Source organism: Dermochelys coriacea, chromosome 1 (assembly GCF_009764565.3).
Source record: "Dermochelys coriacea isolate rDerCor1 chromosome 1, rDerCor1.pri.v4, whole genome shotgun sequence".
In the NCBI taxonomy this organism is placed as follows: Eukaryota; Metazoa; Chordata; order Testudines; family Dermochelyidae; genus Dermochelys; species Dermochelys coriacea.
The window spans coordinates 17078802-17092261 of NC_050068.2; the positions used below are offsets into that span (position 1 = coordinate 17078802).

Genomic DNA, 13460 nt, shown 5'->3' on the forward strand with positions numbered 1-13460 from the left:
ATGATGATCATATTAGCATTGCAAGATGTCTTAGCGAGACTGCTTACATACCCTGCTAATGCTCTGCATTTGCTATTGCAGAAAAAGTTAGATATACAGGATACACACACGTGAATGAATCAAAAATAAGATTGTGGAAAAATATCTAAGTAGGCACGTTAGGCATCACAACTGTAACCAATCAAGCTGCTCATAGGTAGTTCAGCTGAAAAAGCTGTTAAAAAATAGGTCAGTGTAAATTATTCTCTGCCTGGCATGGCAAGTTGCTTTTGTCACTAATATTGCATCTATGTATTTTAACCCTTTCATCGATCTATTTTACTATATTTGGTTATATCAGATGAGAAATTTACTGGTTATATTTACAAGAACAAGAAGTAATTTGACTAACTTATTTCACAGTTGCAGTTCAGTCATAAATAATCATTCTAGAGAATTGCAAACTAATTTTAATGCAAAGAGATTTTCAAGATGCCATCTGTCTTGTCCTTATGAGGCTTTGCCACCAGTTTAGTTATCTAGATTCAGTCCTGTTTGTGTACTATAATGCATATAATTATTCTAAATATTTGCTATGGATGAAAGAATATTCATTGGAATTTACATTGAACACCGAAATTAAAAAAAAATCAGTCCCATGTGCTTGCCATATAAGCAACATAATTTTCATTAAATCTAACTCGTGGAGAAAGAATCAAAGTAACATACTGAACTGTTGTTTCTTCAGTGCATTTCTCTCTGTAGAGTAAAACACTTTCCTTGTTGTGTTTATTGATACAGGGAATAAAAGTATAAGAACCAAGATTCACTTTTGCTATGACATTATTTCATGGTTAGTTAATGTGATGGGCACTGAAAAAGCAGCCTAACAAACAGCAACCTACAAAAAAAATCAATGTAATCAATCTTCGGCTTTGCATAATACAGTTCTTGTCCCCATCTTCATAAAATGATAATTTTCTTTTTCATGCCATTGTTTGTTTGTTTTTCCTGGTAGCTCTGCAGATGGATGGATGCAAAATGCACTGTAGTCAAGGTTTTTTATTTCCCCTTATATGATGAAATTTGAGAACTTTAAATTGAGGCCTGACAGTATGGGCAAAAAGAAATCAACAATCACTATCCCTGGTATTATTGTTTGCAATTCTTTCTGTTATCTTGGACCTCCAAGACGACATACCTTAATGCAATTATTGAAAACTATTTTACCGATTAGGCAAGCAGGCACAGGTGACCATAGATGCTGGATCTAGGGGTGCTGCAACACCCCCTGGAAACCCATTATATACAGGGTTTACAGTTTGATTTAATGGCTCTCAGCACCCCCTCCATACAAATTGTTCCAGAATCCCTGCAGGTGACATGAATGGAAAGACTTACTCTCTGACATCATCAGACCTGAAGTTGTCTTCTGACAACTTAGAGGTGGACACTATTGTATGATACCAAATTCAGTTTAAAGTATCTTTCATATTGCTTGTAAGGAGCAGTAGACTAATTATATGGAATTATATGGAAGTATTGCACCATGAAGGCATTACAAACATGTCTTAAGGTGCTCCAGTGAGAACAGTTGGAGAAGAAATGTAAAAATTAGGGCTTAAAAATTATTTAAAGAAAACATGCTAAGGGTTTGTTGTAACAATGTAGATAATGGTGTGGGGGAGAACACTCCCCACCATGCCTATCAGCTCTCCTGTCTGTATCCACCTGTTGTCTCTAGTCTCATTTTTAGATAATAAGCTCTTTGGGGCAGGAATTTTCCTTTTGTTGTGTGTTTGTTCAGTGCTTAGCACAATGGGGTCTTGGTCCACAAATGGGGCTACAGTAACATTACTCATAGTAAACAATTATACTACACACCACTTGTGGCAGCATGTAGGGTATGTGTAGCAACACACCGCCGTGGACAGCAGGCAGCGTCTACCTTGCAGTGTGTAGCGACACATGTCAATGAAAGTCTCTGGCAACGGGGCAGGCAGTAGGGGCTGCCCCTATGGACATAGCCTTTCCCTGCTTCCCCCGCCCTGCCACAGACATTTCCTGTGGTGATGAAAGGCTTGGGTAAGGGGAGGCAGCAGGAAAAGGCTGTCCTAGGGATGGCTGCCCACCCCCTGCCAGAGCTTTTGCCAGCTGCCTCTGTGGAGGGGAAAGGCTTCAGCAGCCAGAAGGCAGCAGAGGACTACACAGCTAAAAACAGCAGTGTAGAGGGGAGGCACAACTTGGGCAAGTGGACAGCATGTAGGGTATGTACTCACATATAGACCCACACCCTACAGGCATATCTTATTCCCAGGGCTGGTATTTTTTGACGCCCTTTCTTTGAGTCTGGATGCCCTGGGGTTGGGTGGACGTGTGTGCGTGTGCGTGTGCGTGTGCGTGATAGCTCCTTGTACAGTGATGCCTCCCCATATGGCAATGGGGGCAGGAAGTGGGGGGAGGGATGTGTGGAGCTTCCAGCAGCTGGGCTGGTTCCTAGAGGTGGGTCTGACCCGGCCCCAGGAGCAGCCCACGCCGGGGAAGAGGAAGTCCCATCCCTCCCAGCCCAGATGGGACTAGCTGCTGGAACTGGACACTTGTGCTCGGAGGTTAAAGGGGCTTGGGCTGGCTGTGTGTGAGGGGTGAGTTGACCATGGGGCATCCCTGACCACAGTGCCCTGGGCAGTCGCTCACCTGTCAGGCCGGCCCTGCTTATTCCACTTGCCTAAATTGTGTCACATGAACCCCATATATTTTCACTGGTTGCACTGCATGTCTTCTTCTGACATGTGTTACAGAAATAGTGTAAGGCAATGGTTCCCAAGCTTTTTACTAAGGCAACCCACCAACTGCATTTTGTCTTTTTTTGTGACCTACCATTATAAACGTTCGCTCTCCACCTCAGCACCACAATCCTCATCCCGACTCAGTGTGGAGGAGTGGTCCTGACTGTGTGTGGGTGGGTGCAGGGAGGATGTCGGAGAGCAAGCCCACACCTCACTCACCCTGCCCGGTGGCTCCTATCCTGTGGGGCTGTGCCCAGCTTCCTGCTCCAGGCATTGCTATGTGACGGACGGGGTTGCATTGCCACTCAGGTTTGGCCTAAGCATTCCTCCAGCATGACAGCGGAGTGATTGGGCCAAACCTGGGTGGCGCTGCAACTGTGTACCAGGTCCCACCACCAGGGGTGGGGAGCCAGGCCCAGCCCTGAATATCAGGAGCTGACACGGCAAATTGAATGCAGGACAGGCTTGCTGTCCAATCCCCTCTCTCTCAAACCCATGCCCCGCCCTGGAGCCACCCCTCTGCCCTGAGTCGGGAGATGTGTATGTTTGCCTAGTCCAGGGTCCAGAGATGGGTTAATCTGGTGGCCCTGGGTGTGGTGATTTATCCGGAACCTTCCCACAACCCACTGGTGGGCTCGGATCTACCATTTGGGAAACACCGGGCTAAGGCCAACATTGCATGATTTCAAACATTTGAGCCCATTAGCAAACTGAGTATTCTTTTCTGTCTCACAAATACCTTTGGAAGCAGCAAGGCCTTCTGAAATCCTCATTTGTCAAACTGAAGTCACAGATACTCTTCATGGTCACACAACTATTTTAAAGCCTAAAGAAATCGAGAAATCAAAAGAGCTTAGGAGAAGCAGCCCTTTGAAGAGAGGGAAAAGCAGACCTATAAGCCATTACTGTCTAACAAACTATATTTATGAATAGCATTGTAACTAATGTCTCCTGTTAACTGCAGCCATCACCTTCGACTGTCACATCACAGAGACACAAGAAAACAAATAGGCCTTAAAACCTGATTTTCTATCAGACAGTAATAGCATTAGCCACCTTTAAGCATTCTCCCTTCCATGGTATATGACTCAGTGCATACTTTTAACTTGTATTAAAACAAAATTTCTTCAATTTGTGTTTCCCCTGTCCCAGGAGAGGTATGGACTGCAATTTTTCAAAATGTAATAGGCTTTGATACTGCTGAAATTTAGAAATACACCAAGGTCCCATACTCCTTGAACCATGACTTAGTTGTCCCAAAGAGGATAAGGAGAGAAGAGGCATGGAGAGTTATCCTAACGTCCTTTAAGCTGGCTCCTCGCTAACTGCAATGTGAACAGACTGAAGTTTCTTGAGCTTCACCCTTGCAGCCAAATCCTAGTGTTGTCAACTTTCATGATCTTATTGCAAGTCTCACATTATTTGATGTTTTCCTTAAAGCCCTTGCTCCTGGATTCATGTGATTATTTGAGAACCTCAGCTTTCATTTATAAAAGACGTTTCTACATCTTATGGTTATGGAGGTAAGCTGTACAATGACTAAAACCAAGAAGTTTAATAAAGAACCCGAAATGTATCATTTAAAAAAAATCTGATGTTTTGAGGACCGACTGATGATTTTTGAATGCTTGAGATTATTGACTATACTAAAATCCAGAACCTATGTAGTGTGTGTACCTAACTCTAACACAGAAATAGAGGGGTATAGCAGAATTGGCAGTAATAGAGATTTGTAGACTCAACCACTTCAGCTATGTGTTACAACCCTCTGTAGAGGCTATTCCTGCCAGGGTCATAGAATCATAGAATATCAGGGTTGGAAGGGACCTCAGGAGGTCATCTAGTCCAACCCCCTGCTGAAAGCAGGACCAATCCCCAACTAAATCATCCCAGCCAGGGCTTTGTCAAGCCTGACCTTAAAAACTTCAAAGGAAGGAGATTCCACCACCTCCCTAGGTAATGCATTCCAGTGCTTCACCACCCTCCTAGTGAAAAAGTTTTTTCTAATAATCAACCTAAACCTCCCCCACTGCAACTTGAGACCATTACTCCTCGTTCTGTCATCTGCTACCACTGAGAACAGTCTAGATCCATCCTCTTTGGAACCCCCTTTCAGGTAGTTGAAAGCAGCTATCAAATCCCCCCTCACTCTTCTCTTCCGCAGACTAAACAATCCCAGTTCCCTCAGCCTCTCCTCATAAGTCATGTGTTCCAGTCACGAGATGTGCAAGCACTAAAACAAGCTGATCATGTATTGTGACGGGGCAAGGCCAGATGGCTATAGAAAAGTAGTGGGTGATAGATATATTAGCTCCAGGCTAAACAAATCCCTGATACCAGGATAAGTGAAATGGCAGCTGCTGTAGGTCAATTAAGACACCTGGGGCCAATTAAGAACTTTCCAGAAGGCAGGGAGAAGGCTAGGTTGATGGGACACCTAAGGCCAATCAGGGGCTGGCTGAAACTCATTAAAAGCCTCCCAGTTAGTCAGGTGAGTGTGCACGTCAGAAGCTGTGGGAGGAAGTTGTGCTGTTGGAGAGACTGAGTAGTACACACCATATCAGGCATAAGGAAGGAGGTAAGGGTGAAGTGGAGCTTGAGGAAGTGAGGGCTGCTGTGGGGGAAGTAGCCCAGGGAATTGTACATGTCATGACCATAGCTGATACTATTAGGGTCCCTGGACTGGAGCCCGGAGTAGAGGGTGGGACCGGGCACCCCCTGATTAATCACTGAGACTGGGAGACAACAGAGACTGTGCAAGGAAGGATAACTTCTCCTCACCTCCGTCGCTGGCTTATGATGAAAATGGCTCAGTAGACTGTGACCCTTGTCTCTAGAGAGAGAAGGGTTATGTGGAGGGTCACAGTGAGCCTCTGAGGCTAGCAAAATCTGCCAGGAAACGCGGGACCCACAGAGGCAGGGACAGAGCTTTGGCACAGCATCCATACTTCAGACTCTGTCCCAGCATGACCTAACCCATGACATTTACAGACTCGAGGGGAACCAGAAGTTTAGTGCAAAAAGTGTACTTCAACTGATTCTCTTTTATTCCATTGCATATAATACGGTTCCTGAATTTGGTCCCAGATATTTACTCAACTATTTCATCCTCCATATTTATTAGAGATTGGAAAACTATGACTATGAAGAGATCATCAAAATTAAGGATTAAGAGATGAAACCACAGCTAAAGTTTGTCAGAAGTACAGTAAAAAGGCTCTTTTGAACTACAGATATAAAGGTGAAATGAATAAGAATAAAACACATCTGTGTACAGAATTTTTTTTTTTACACTGACATGTTCATTTAAAATATAAGAATAATGGCAGCATTGTACCAAAACAAACAAACAAAAACCCAACACAGTGACTTGGTATAATATTAGGAGTGTTGCATATATTTGGAGTACCAAATACCAATTAATATAATGGAGAAAAATAGTTTCCTTCTAAATATGGTGCTACTATAGTACAAGAAATAATAATAATGACAATGGTAGAAATTATATTTTTGCCTGAACACTACAAATTCATCAACTAGCCAGATTTGTGGTCCTCAAATGCATTCTGTCACACTCACCATATATAAGCAGTGTGTGTGTGTTAACAGTCCTACAGCAAAGTAATTTCCTTGCCATAACTAAAGTCATGATTTCTGACAAAAGCCCTGAAATTTCACAAAGATTTACTTTTCCCATTGACTACAAAGAGACTTGAGGACATGAATAAAGTTTGTTAAGCACATGTGCTTAGCTGAATAGAGGTGAACTGAAACATGCACTTAAATGCTTTGCTCAACAGGGACCTTTCCTAAAACAAGATAGGCCCCCCCCAAGGGAGCATCACCAGCTGCAAAAACACCTTCTAGGTTATCCTGATTCCTCTTTAGAGCATCTGCTGGGGTAAACCAGGTGAAATTTAAAGACCAGTGTTATACAGGAGGTCAGACCATATTATCTAATGGCACTAAACTCTATGAATCTACAGAGGTGGGAGGGAAATCAAAACCCTGCCTCTGCCAAGGTTTTATTCCAGTTCTCTGTATATGGCTACATGAGTCCACACAAGAGAACTAATAAAGATACTTCTGAAGCACAAAATTGTTGTTTTTTAAATGGATCAGATTGCACCAAATGGCGGATGTTTTCATAAAACAAATTCCTGGGAAAGGACACCTCTGTCTCTCTTACAAGGCCTTCTTCCCAAGCTCTTACTCAGATCACACTAGCTGAAGATGGAGCTCTGCTACCAGTAGATTTGGTATATTTTCACGAACACACAGTATCAACATTTCTGTATAAGCTTGTCTCCTTCTGTCTTGGTTAGGAAAAAACATTTTCTTTGTTTTTAAGTGGAAAACCAATTAATAGATTTTCCACTCTCTCACCTTTCACCCCTCTGAGGTCAAAACATTCACTTGTGCCTTTAACAAATGTTCTCCAATAAAGACAGGTTTATTTCATTATGCAGAAGATGCAATAGGAGTGATTCTACTTTTATTTATATCTTGTACACTTACCTTGCACACATGCAGACAACACACACTGAAATCAATGGGAGTTGTGAGAGACCCATATTGTTAATGCTGGTTTAATCTCACCTTGCAATTATTTGGAGTACAATGATTTTCCCTCCCCCTTCCACTCTTTGAGCTTTAATGGAGAGAAAAAGCAGGGCATCATAAACCACATTAGCTACCAGGTCTCAGGGTCACTAGAAACCTGGAATGAATATACAGACTCAATAAATCATGAATACCTTAATTCATATGTGGCTGGATGTCTTCTGATAACTAAACAATACCCAGATACCCCGTATCAAATATGCACAGAGTGTTGTGTAAATCTGCTATTGTGGACATTCAAAGATTCTAGAACCAAACTAAAAACATCTGTATGAGGACATTATACTCCTACCCGAGCAATATGCTGTCATTCTTTAAAACCAGTGGGGCTCATACTGCACTTGATTGTAATGGTATAAATCCATTGAATCAATGGTACACTGCTGTAAAATTCACCAAATCAGGCCCAACAACTTCTGAAAACCAACTAAGTGGAATCAGCATTTCAGTTTTATGAATTCTCCCTCACTCCAATACTACCTAACCTGCTCACTAACTAACATGTGGACATGGGAACATCATTTGAAATTTTAGAAATGTAGTTTTATTGAAAGAAAGAGACTTTGTGTGTGTGTGGGAGGGAGGGGGTTGGGCTTCTGTGTTACATCTTTGATACAATCTGTAAAGTTGCATCAAATCAACTCAAGTTATATGTTAAGATGTAATAAAATGTGACCAATGCAATCAAGTGCAATAACATAACATGTTAGCAAAAGAGTATTCCTGACAATTGTGAGTAAGGAAACTGCAAGTTAGGCATCCCAAAACTTTAAATTACTTTCTTTGTTTTGTATGTACTTTTAGAAGAGAGCTCATGCCATGACAAATTTTTTTTTTTTACTGTACTAGGTAAAACATTGAAGGTCACATGCAGGACAGCAACCCTAAGTAGGGTGAAGGAGATAAAAGATTCTGTGACATGGAAGGTCACCACTGCTTTGTCCCAACCTCAGAGCTGGGAAGGCTAATTTATGAATGCTGAACTAGGTAACCCTAACCTGAATATCAGGAAATCTAGTCAAGCATTTGGGTTTCCTGGCAATAGGGTCTAATGGATTGAATGGAATATTCCATGAAAGAATTCCTTAACTGAGGCAAAAATAAAACCAACATAGAATATCAGGGTTGGAAGGGACCTCAGGAGATCATATAGTCCAACCCCCTGCTCAAAGCAGGACCAATCCCAAATTTTTGCCCCACATCCCTAAATGGCCCCCTCAAGGATTGAACTCATAACCCTGGGTTTAGCAGGCCAATGCTCAAACCACCAAGCTATCCCTCCCCCTAGTGGCACAATGTATGATGTACTATTGCCCAGTCACTAGCTGAGGATCACCATGTCAGATTCCCAGGGTCCCCTGCTGTTGGGAATTCCAGTGACGGAATACCATATATAGCAGCACACCTGTAACAAATCCACGTTGCAGACAATGGACACAATTACCGAATGAAGCATATAGACACAAACACCTGGGAAGCCTGGGTTAGAACTTTTACCCAATCAGCTATAACAATGCAGGCCTCCAAGAATAGAGATATAGGAGAGCTCTCGCAGCAGTCAATTGCCATATGTCTCATTTTCTCTGTGGGCCAACACTTAAAATCAATATATTACACTGACTGTCCCTTAATATGCATGACTGTGTAAAAAACCAGAATCACTGGTTTAATTACAAATCATACATAGCACTAGAAGCTAGTGGCACCTGGTTGGATGCTGAACTCCAATCCTATTGAACATCTCAAGAGGACATTGCTTGAAGGATTTACCAAGGAAGAGTGAAGCAAGAAGCTAATCACTGGAAGATCTCTATGGACAATCTGTCCCAGCCTCTTACTCTGTTATTATATTACTCAAGTGTACCAGTGCACTGTGATTTCTTCAGCACAAGCTGCCACAGGCTGGTTAGGTTTTTAGGGTAATGTAGTCCCATGCAGTACATACTGGTGGCAAACTCCATATATACTGCAGAACAGCTTGTTTAGTTCTAGGAACTGGACCTGAATCTGTGTTTAACTTAAATTTAAGCACCCTACTTTATTCAGTGTGGCTTATGGTTGGGATTTTCAAAAGAGCTTAAGGGAGTTAGGCACTCAATTGCTATTGAGTTTCACTGGTATTTGGGCACTTAACTCCTTATAGTTAAGTGCCTTTGAAAACCCCAGCCTGTATCTTTACACTTATGACCCTCTGACTGCTGAATCAAGTGTATATTTTCACTTTGAACTACAGGCCTTACCTATGCAACTCCAATACATTTAAGAAAATGCTGCTTGGTTAAGAAATATATTAATCCCAAAACCAGCCCTAAAATTATTCTTATGGGTAAAATTTTCAAAAGCTCCTAAGTCACTTAGGATCTTAAATCCCAGTGAAAAAGCAATGGGATTTTGGCTCTCCAGTCACCTAATCCCAATGACTTTTAATGGGAATTAGTGTACTGTGTCATGTAGGTGCTTTTCAAATTTTTACCCAAAATTGTGGAGTGTTCAAAATCTCAATCTGGATCCTGGGGCCTTAAAATTCCTTCAGGATGAATTCCATTGAAATAACACATATCTGCTGCACAAAAAAAATCCCTTCCTACCAGGGCTGGTAGAATTTTCAGGGTCTAGGCCTCCACTTCTCAAATAAAGCCAGGACAGGCCACAAAGGCTATTATGTCAAAATAAGATGCTGTAACCAGTCTTTATAGCATTCAGAATTCAAACAATTGCCTCCAGTTTCTAAATGAAGCATGACATAGCCTAAGAAAATGAGCACAAAGAGGTAACCGCAAGCATATCTTCCATCACAAAAAGCTATAGACCCCAAACTTATACAAAAATTAGAGTCAATCATTTCTTTACCTTAATTACAGGTTTTCTTCAGTGTCCAAGAAGCATAGAGCAAACCATATGTCAGTGTGATGAAATGTATCCATCCTATGGCGGAAAAAACATAAAAATTATTGAAATTTTAAAGATACAGTTCATTTTGTACCATATTCAAGTTAAAATCCATGACAAATGTCCACATCTAATTCAGAAAAAACAAAAACAACGCATATCATTATAGGAAGGTTTTAAGATCGTTTTACTTATGCATAGACCACAGTCACATGAGCCATGGAGTTATTTTGTCAGAACTGTTTTAAGAGGATATCAGAAATGTAATTGCTTTCTATTTTAATCTGTATAATTTTTCTTATTAGATTTATATAGAAGGATGTCTCCCCCCCTTAATAATCTTTTATATGTGCATACCCACACACCCCAAATTATTATTACAAATAATAATTAAAGTAACTGTATTATCACAGTGCCTAGGAGCCCAGTGGTGGACCAGGACCCCATTGTGTTAAACACTGAATAAACAGTCCCTATATCAGAGGCCTCTCAAGATAGTCTGCTCTAGGCAAAACTTCACTGTGCCTTTCACCTCTTACAACAGTGGTTCTCAACCAGGGGTGTGGTGGGTGAGCCATACTTTCTGGAGAAGCATGGCAAGCCTTCTGATAGTTTGATGATAATGCTAGAAGTGGGGAGGGCCAAGCAGCAGGCTGCAGCACCACTTACTCAGACTTGGCCTGGGTGCCAGTCTGTCATGAGGGGAGGATGGAGTGAGCAGCCAGGCCAAATTTGAGTAAGTGTTGCTGCAGCCTGGCACACAGGGTCACTGCCATAGGTGGCGGATCGCTAGAGCTGGAGGGGGCTCAGCTCTCCCCACCCCAAATCTCAGCCATCCAACCACCCGCATGCACAGCCCAGCTTGGCAAGTGAAGCCCGCCTCCAGTGGCACCAGGACCAGCCTGGCACTGAGCCATGAGACTGCCAGGAGCAGGACGAGCAGGGAGAAGCCCTGGAGCCTGATGAGGGTGGTGAGACAAGTTTGCAGGATCTGGATATTGTGTTGCAGGCAGAATCCATGCCAGTACCAAGCAAGCGAGCCCTATCCCTTTGTGTGTGTGGTGGGGGAATTGAGTCCGTCGCTCTGAGGTGCCTATGAGTAGAGCTGGAGCTGGTGTCAGCTAGGGAGGGATGGAGGGTGCAAGAGAGACTGAGGGGAGGAGAGAAGAGGCGAGAAAAGGGAGAAGGAGCTGCGGATGAGGGAGCCGGACAGCCATAGCCAGCTGTATTAACGGCACTTCCATACAGCTCTCTGTGCTCCCAGCCCCCATCCCTCCCACCCAGTTCCCCTCAACCCCCCACCAGACACCTCCATATAACCCCCTCCCAGAGCCTTCACCAACCCCAATCCACCCCCACAGCCTCCACCCAACCCCCTCCATAGACTAAATTACCCCCACCATAGCTCCCAAGCTGTCCCTACCACCCACTTCCCCTCATCCTCCAACCAGTCTCCATTTAAACCCATCCACCCCCTGCTACCTCATCCCCAAACACACCCAACCCTCCAATCCCCTCAAATAAACCCAAACAACACAATGCCTCCGCCTGCCCGTGCCCCACATCCCACTTCCCCACCACACCAACCCCCATCTCCCCAAACACCCCATAAAACATCATCCTGCAAAACCCACTCACTTTCAAAGCCCCACATCTCCACCCCAATCCTCCTCCTGCCACTGCTCACCATCCCCCCGACGCATTTTCCAATAACTGCCATCTTAAATCCTCATCTATTCCCCCATCCCCCACCATCGCCAAACCACTTCCCTCCTCCCAACCTCCCTCTTCACCCCAGCTGCCCCCTCCCTGCTTCTTACTCCTCCTAGGGCCCTTTTGCTGCCCCCAACACCCGAGTCCATCTACTCTAGAGATCAGCCCAAATGCCCAGCTCCTGGCTGCACCAATGCCCCTCTTCCTTCTTTGAATTGCTCCAGTTCTCTATGGCTCACCCAGGAACACCCCTCCCCACCTCAGCGCCCAACCCATTTAGCCCTGGCATCAGCACCCAGCTTCACTTTGGAATGTTATGTGGGGTTGGTGACCTTTTCTCTCCCTGCCCCCTTCTTGTCTTCTTGGAGTGGTCAGGTGGCTAACTTGTCCCTCATTCAACAAATCTGTGAGTGTTGGGGCAGGAGTTGTGGCTGCAGGGTAAACTCACTCTCCAACATCCCTTTCCACCACCTCTCCTCTATGCTGGACACAGACAGTGACCTTCCCCCCAACACACACATACCGAGATCAGGACCTGACAGCTTGACTCAGCCTTTATTTTCACCAACTGACTCTGGTCGCAGCTCCACTCAGGTTTGGCCCAGCCACCAGTCGGTCATGACAGAGGGGTGGCCAGGTCAAATCTGAGCGAGTGGTGTGACCTGGCACACAGGATCGCAGAACCATTCAAGTTTGGCTTGGTTGCCCCTACTGCCCTAGGCAGAATCTGCACCTTCAGACAGCTGCCTAGTTTGCCTATAGCTAGAATGGCCCCACACCCATGTACAACTTACAGTGTAACAATTTAGACCAATCCAAAAATTCCACTCACTCAAGGGACTGAATCCACCTCTTCAGATAAATATTTAAAAGGGGAGGAGGGCATGTGGAGGGGAACTCTGAATCAAAGCTCTTTCAAGACTTAAGGTCTCCTAAGGTCATCACAGTCCTCAGGGATGATTTAACTTTCAGTGGAGACAGTAGGTCTAGAGGGCACCTGACTTGGAGAGAGAGGAGCTGATCTTCGTTGTCCGGCTCCTTGTCAGTCATTTATACCAGTACAGTGAATGTAAAATGCTATCACTCTGAGTGGATAGTGCTTCATACTCACGTTGTACTAGTGAAAATGATGGTAGGAAGATGAATACTCAGGCCCAGAGCAATTTGGGTGGCTAGTTGTACCTGTGAGACTCTTCCACAAGAGCAGAAGATAAGATCAAACCCATCTGTCTGCAAGACAACTTGCAAGCCCCACCTGCATTTACTATAGCTTCCCGATAACCGTAAGACAGATTTCAGAGTAGCAGCCGTATTAGTCTGTATTCGCAAAAAGAAAAGGAGTACTTGTGGCACCGTAGAGACTAACAAATTTATTTGACCATAAGCTTTCGGGAGCTACAGCTCACTTAAGCTTATGCTCAAATAAATTTGTTAGTCTCTGAGGTGCCACAAGTACTCCTTTTCTTATAA

At 43.8% G+C, this 13460-nt stretch overlaps 1 protein-coding gene across 1 annotated transcript in view; it reads right to left on the minus strand.

Moving 5' to 3' along the window:
* Positions 1 to 13460, minus strand: part of TENM4 (teneurin transmembrane protein 4) — a 1775651-nt gene that overhangs the window by 1210790 nt on the left and 551401 nt on the right. Inside the window, exon 4 of the mRNA XM_043504093.1 lies at positions 10239 to 10313. The gene's annotated coding sequence lies outside the window, so the exon portion shown is untranslated. The remainder of the gene's footprint in view (positions 1 to 10238; positions 10314 to 13460) is intronic.